Genomic DNA, 6,011 nt, shown 5'->3' with positions numbered 1-6,011 from the left:
TAGTTTTTTGGATAAATGAGATGAATGGTGTATGGGGTTAACAGCCCCCTGCCTTTTTAGAATTTTTTAAAATTTATTTATTTATTTTTTTAGTAATCTCTACACCCAACGTGGAGCTTGAATTCATGACCCCAAGATCAAGAGTCACATGCTCTTCTGACTGAGCCAGCTAGGAGCCCAACCCTTGCCTTTTTAACGCAGCACAATGGTGGCCATTGTTGGTCTCTGCATCCTCACATCTCTTCACTCTAAGGTTCTCTGACCTCATTCTAGCAGGGGAAATGATTTCCTAACTCATCACTTTTCTAAGAGTGCTCTCCCCAGCATGCCTGGTACATTCTCCTTCCCAGCCACAGATCACATGCAGAGCTATTCTTGGGTTTTGGAACTATCAGCTCCTGCCAAGGTGTGTGGAGCAGCTGCAGAATTATATAACTAACCGTGTTCATCCACCTTCCTGTTGCAATGTGCCCTTTGTCTTACCCTGTTTATCTTATGGCTAGATTTCTACAACTGGCCCTGAACACAGAAGTAGAATTTGGTTTGTGTCATTCTAAAGGAATCCTTGGGGACAAATAATATCCCAAATTTGCAGTTGTTCTCCCCATTCCCACTTGTTTGTCCTTTTCTACTTGATTGAAGCACTCTTGCCTCTTCACCCTTGAGTATCTCAGATAGCCCTGCTGAAGCCAGCCTCCTCCATCAGTCTACCTCAGCTCGATTGCCTGGCAATAAAAACCATTGGAGAACACAGTGCCTTTAGAAGACCTCTAAAATTTTGTTAGCATTATATTCCATTCTCGTTTCCATGACGAGTTAAATGAGAAAGAGCTATTATTCATCCATCATCCTGGTATATCCTAGCTTTAAAGGCATCACCTATAATGGCTATGAACCTCAACCCTGGTGCTTGTTAATGCTGGTGTCTGGGGTCACTCAGAGGGTGACATATTAGTCAGGGTAGGACTGAGGAGATTTTCTTGTTTGAAACTCAACACTGTCGTCAACTGTTGATTTAAGTTGGCCTTGGGGTGCATAATCTCCATGGAATAGAGGGCCTGCCACAGGCCTAGAATAATAGAAATTAGTAGAAAAAGGACAAATGGAAAATTATTGCTTCCTTTAGTTACTTATGTCTATGTTAAAATCTTTCATAATTTTGGGGACATTTACTGCCATCATCTGTTCAAATATTTCCTCTGCTTCATTCTCTCTGGACAAAGAGTGTGATGTATTTACAGAAAAGAAATAAGGTCAGAGACGCTGGCACACAATGAGTTAGGAGTGAGTAGTGAGATGACACTGGAAAAATGGGCATGGATCAGCTTATACAAGTCGTTGGTGGCTAATGGTAAGAGTTTGGATTTCATTTTTTTTTTTATAGAAAATTTCAAGTATGTACAAAATGAGAAAGAGCTGTATAGCTGTTTCCCATATACCCACTACCAGTTGCAATTACCAATTCATACTCAAACCTTTTCCCTTTATATCCCTACTTGCTCTCCTCCAATGCACCAGAAATATTATAGCAATATCTAGATACAGTTTTATTTACAAATATTTCAGTATTATTGAAAGATAGGCACTCTTCTTGGCATAACCCCAATACCATTATCACACCTGAAATATTAACAAGTATCCCTTAATAACATCAGTGTTCACATTTTCCCCATTGTGTCAATTTATTTCAAAAAAAAATTTTTTTTAAGTAAGCTCTATACCCAACATGGGGCTTGAACTTATGACCCAGAGATCAAGAGTCACATGGTCTACAGACTGAGCTAGCCAGGTGCCTTTCAAAATTGTTTTGGTTTGAACAACGTTCTAAGTAAGACTCATACACTGTAATTGGCTAATATCTCTCTCAATTTTTTTTTTAATCTGCAGGGGTCCATTACTTTTTTTCCCTTCTTGTAATTTAGTTTTTGAGAAAACTACATTTTGCTGATTGTAAATCTGTGGTATTATTTTGTATATTTCTGTAGTTTCAGTAATTTGGTAGTTAGATTTAGACTCGATGAGATTTGGGTTTAATTTCTCAGGTGAAAATATTTGGTAAATTTTGTGCACTTACCTCAGAGGGCATCTATTACCAGTTGATTCTCTTTTGGGTATTTTAGAAGTCGTTATTAATCATGGTCTAAATCCATTAACTCATTGGAGTTTGCAAAAGAGTGATCTTAGAATATCACTATTCCACCATTCCTCTTTTTAAATTAACTGGAATATTTCTATCTAGAGAAACTTAGCCTCATTAACCACTTAGTTACTATGAAGGATAATTTATATAGAAAGAGCAAGATAAAGTTTGATTCCTTCCCTTTGATAACTCATTTTCAAAATAACTTTATTCCCTATCATTCTCCAAAGATGGCCCATGAGTTTGCTTGTTTGCTTCATTGAGTATCATTTTTAAGCCATGAATTATACTTATTTTACGAGACTGCATTTATCATTCTTATTGATGTTCTAATTGTCCAATGTTGAGGCTGTGGAACATTTTTCAAGTTGCCTTATAAGTCCTTTGGAAATGCTCTTGGCAGTGTTTCTTGCTTTCTGATCCCACAAGATAGTTCAAGATTATTTTGTAAATTTCTTGCTCCAGATCTGGAACAAGCCATTTCCCCAAGAAGCTCAGGTTCCATCTAGTGGAAAATAATGTTTAGAGACCACAATCTGGGCACTAAGGGTACACCTACTATTGTGCTGGTCATCATTTCTCAAGAGGACAGATTTAGAGAATCCTTTAAATCCTTTTTTTTTTTTTTTTAAGAATTCAGCTTTTTATATAACAAGTTACAGAGAGGTTAATTCAAAAAGACCAAAGTACGTGTCATCATAGACTTCTCTGACTATTTTTTTCTTTGCTTCCACTTTCTTCTCCTCAGCTGGGGCAGCCATGGTGGAGGGAGCAGGACCTCCCGCTGGTAAAGCACCAGCTTCACACCCAAAGCAGAGCTCGAGTTCAACCCATGCAGAACTCAAGTTCATGAACTCATGAGATTGTGACCTGAGCCAAAGTCAGCTTAACTGACTGAGCCACCCAGGTGCCCCTAAAATATTTAAATTAAAGAATTCACGTGGTTCCCAACTCAAGTTAATAGAATAAGCTATACTGTATTAATTTAATTTACTTTTTTTTTTTAAGAGAACTTTTAAATTAACTTTTATGTACACAAAACTCAACAGCACACAATTAGCCCAGTTTTGTGGGTAGTTCTTCAGCCTTTGCCTTTTCCAACTTGGCAATGCAAACCACAAACTTTGGACCCAGCATGTTGCCTCCCCAGTGATGGCAGATCTTATCAGATCTGTCATTACAATTGGTCCTGATAGCTTCTACCACCTTAGCCTGAGCTCCTTTGTCTTCCGGGTTAACCTGTGTGAAGACAACAGTGGTGCAGGTCTTCCTTGGATACGAGGCCCCAACCTGGTCTTCCTCTTGATGATGCAGTAGGGATCCCCCATCTTACCACACAGGGCAGGCACGAAGACACACAGCTTACATGTACAATCACTACCAGCTGAGCCTTCTTGTTTTCCATCAAGGTGGTGACAGTATTAACCCCAGCTCAGAGGACAGATGGTAGCTTTCTTCACAGCCCAGGTCAGCACTCTCTGCTTCTTCTCTTGTTTTATCTCTGGTCTGTATTGTGGACTAGCTTAAGCAGCTGAGTACCTGTTTTGCATTCCAAGGCCTGGGGGAACTGGTTAATCGTGGGAGGCACTTTTAGACATTTATATAGAAGAGTCCTTTGTCACTGTAGCTGGATGCAGTGGATTCATTGGACAAAGTGGGTGAGGTCTCTTTTGGGCTAGATGTCCTGACCAATGCCAAAATTCTTAGGCCTTTTCTCAAATAGGGGATTGATCACTTTCTTGGCCTCCTGCTTCTTCAGACAGCAGGGACCAAGGCTGTCTTCTTCCCCCTAGCCTTGTTTCCTTTGGCATCTTGGATGGTAGAGGAGAGCTCTTTATTTATCTTTTTTTTTTAATTTTTTTTTAACGTTTTATTTATTTTTGAGACAGGGAGAGACAGAGCATGAACAGGGGAGGGTCAGAGAGAGGGAGACACAGAATCTGAAACAGGCTCCAGGCTCCAAGCTGTCCCGCACAGAGCCCGATGCGGGGTTCGAACTCATGGACCGTGAGATCATGACCTGAGCCGAAGTCGGCCGCTTAACCGACTGAGCCACCCAGGCGCTCCTATTTATCTTTTTTAAAGTAAGCTGTAGGTCCAATGTGGGGCTTGAACTCATAACCCTGAGATCAAGAGTCATATGCTCTACTGATGAGCCAGCCAGGCACTCCAGAATAAGCTATATTTAAAGAAGACTAGCTTCTATTCCTGTTTTTTTTTTCCACCCTGTATTCCATGTTGTATAGCCTAGTGGTAAGTATTTAAAGATTTTTGTGATTCATTTTTCTACTGTGTTTTAATATAAGTATGTATGTGTAAGACAGTAATTCCATTTGTGGTGTGTATAGCATAATGTATAGAGAGTTGAATCACTATGTTCTACACCTGAAACTAATATAACATTGTATGTCAACTATACTCAAATTAAAAAAAAAATTAAGCATATATATACATATGAATATATATATATAAATGAATATATATATATATATAAATACACATGCACACACACGTATATATCCTGTTTTTAAATAATGTACTCTAGATTTTTCTCTAATTCAATTGTTCAATCATATTACTTGCATAATCCATAGAAATGCATGGAGATATTTCTCACTCTTTTTTTCACTCAGCAGAGTACTCCATTATGTGAAGATATATTATTTAAACAACTAGTCCCATTTTGTTGGACATTTGACTTGTTTCTAGTATTTTGATATTACAAACGATGTTGCAATGAATAATCCTGCCAAATGCATTTTTTTGTTTTTGTTTTTGATAGTGTATCTTTGGTATTTGTTTCTAAAAGTAAGATTTCTGGATTAAAGGTTAGAAGAAATTTTGTTTTTTTCCTAATCTCAATGGATAGTGCCTGAGGTGTGTAACAATTTGCCATGGTCATGGCAAGGATGGGCTTCTCAAGGCATTAGTGTCCATGGCAGTGCAATAGTAGGTTAATAAATGATATTACTTTATTTTTTAATGCCCCTTATTTATTTTTAAAGTTTATTTATTTATTTTGAGAGAGAGAGAGAGAGAGAGTATGAGTCAGGTAGGGGCAGAGAGAAAGGGAGAGTTCTGATGCGGGCTTGAACTCGTGAACCATGACATGATGACCTGAGCTGAAATCAAGAGTTGAATGCTTAACTGACTGAGTCACCCAGGCACCCCAAAATGATATCACCTTTAAATACACCCCCTCCCACACACACTATATTCAACTTTTATAAAATATCATCCTTTAAACAGCAATTTGGGAATACTTTTGTCATTTCCTAAGATGAGGGATAATTGCTGTTTTCAAAAAAAAACCATTAAAATTATTTTTCCAGAAATATAAGAATGTTCTCAGTGATTGTTATTCTACTTCCCTGACAAAAACTAGAAAACAGAAAGTATAAACTTTAATCTGGGTATAATTTCTGGGATTTATGTGGTTCGATAGTTTTTGTGCTGCAATTCCTTTTTATGTTTGTATGTCAGGGAAAAGTCAGAAAAAGCCAGTGTTGAGAGGAGTTGAATTAATTACTGTGACTTACAGGAGACAAACAGGGAACGTGACAGTCTTTGGTGGGCCTCCAGGACAAAACTGGCAAAACTGCCATTTTCACATGTAGAACTTTCCATGTGGTCCTTGCCAACTTGGAAAACCTAAGAGATGGTGTTCTCTGCATTTTCCAGTATCTAAAGATGCTCTATCTAGATCTCACATAATGTATCGCCCATATAAAGAGCCTTGTCCTATTATTTTGGACTTGCCATTCAGAGTCATCCAGTATTATATTCTAAGAATAAGGAAGTGCTCTTTTCTTTCCTTTCATGAAAGATGACTATTGCTGAAAATAGTGAAGCAACAGTCTGACTCGACTCT

The 6,011-nt window shown here is 38.2% G+C and overlaps 1 pseudogene; it reads right to left on the bottom strand.

Annotated features, from left to right (window-relative positions):
• Window positions 1-3,196: 3,196 nt before the first annotated feature.
• Window positions 3,197-5,767, bottom strand: LOC121038404 (60S ribosomal protein L7a-like; annotated as a pseudogene).
• Window positions 5,768-6,011: the final 244 nt, after the last annotated feature.

This window comes from Herpailurus yagouaroundi, unplaced genomic scaffold, assembly GCF_014898765.1.
Source record: "Herpailurus yagouaroundi ecotype Mexico unplaced genomic scaffold, PumYag 166, whole genome shotgun sequence".
Lineage (NCBI taxonomy): Eukaryota > Metazoa > Chordata > Mammalia > Carnivora > Felidae > Herpailurus > Herpailurus yagouaroundi.
Note: the sequence above shows the minus strand (reverse complement) of the source record. Positions and strands in the feature narration are given on the sequence as shown.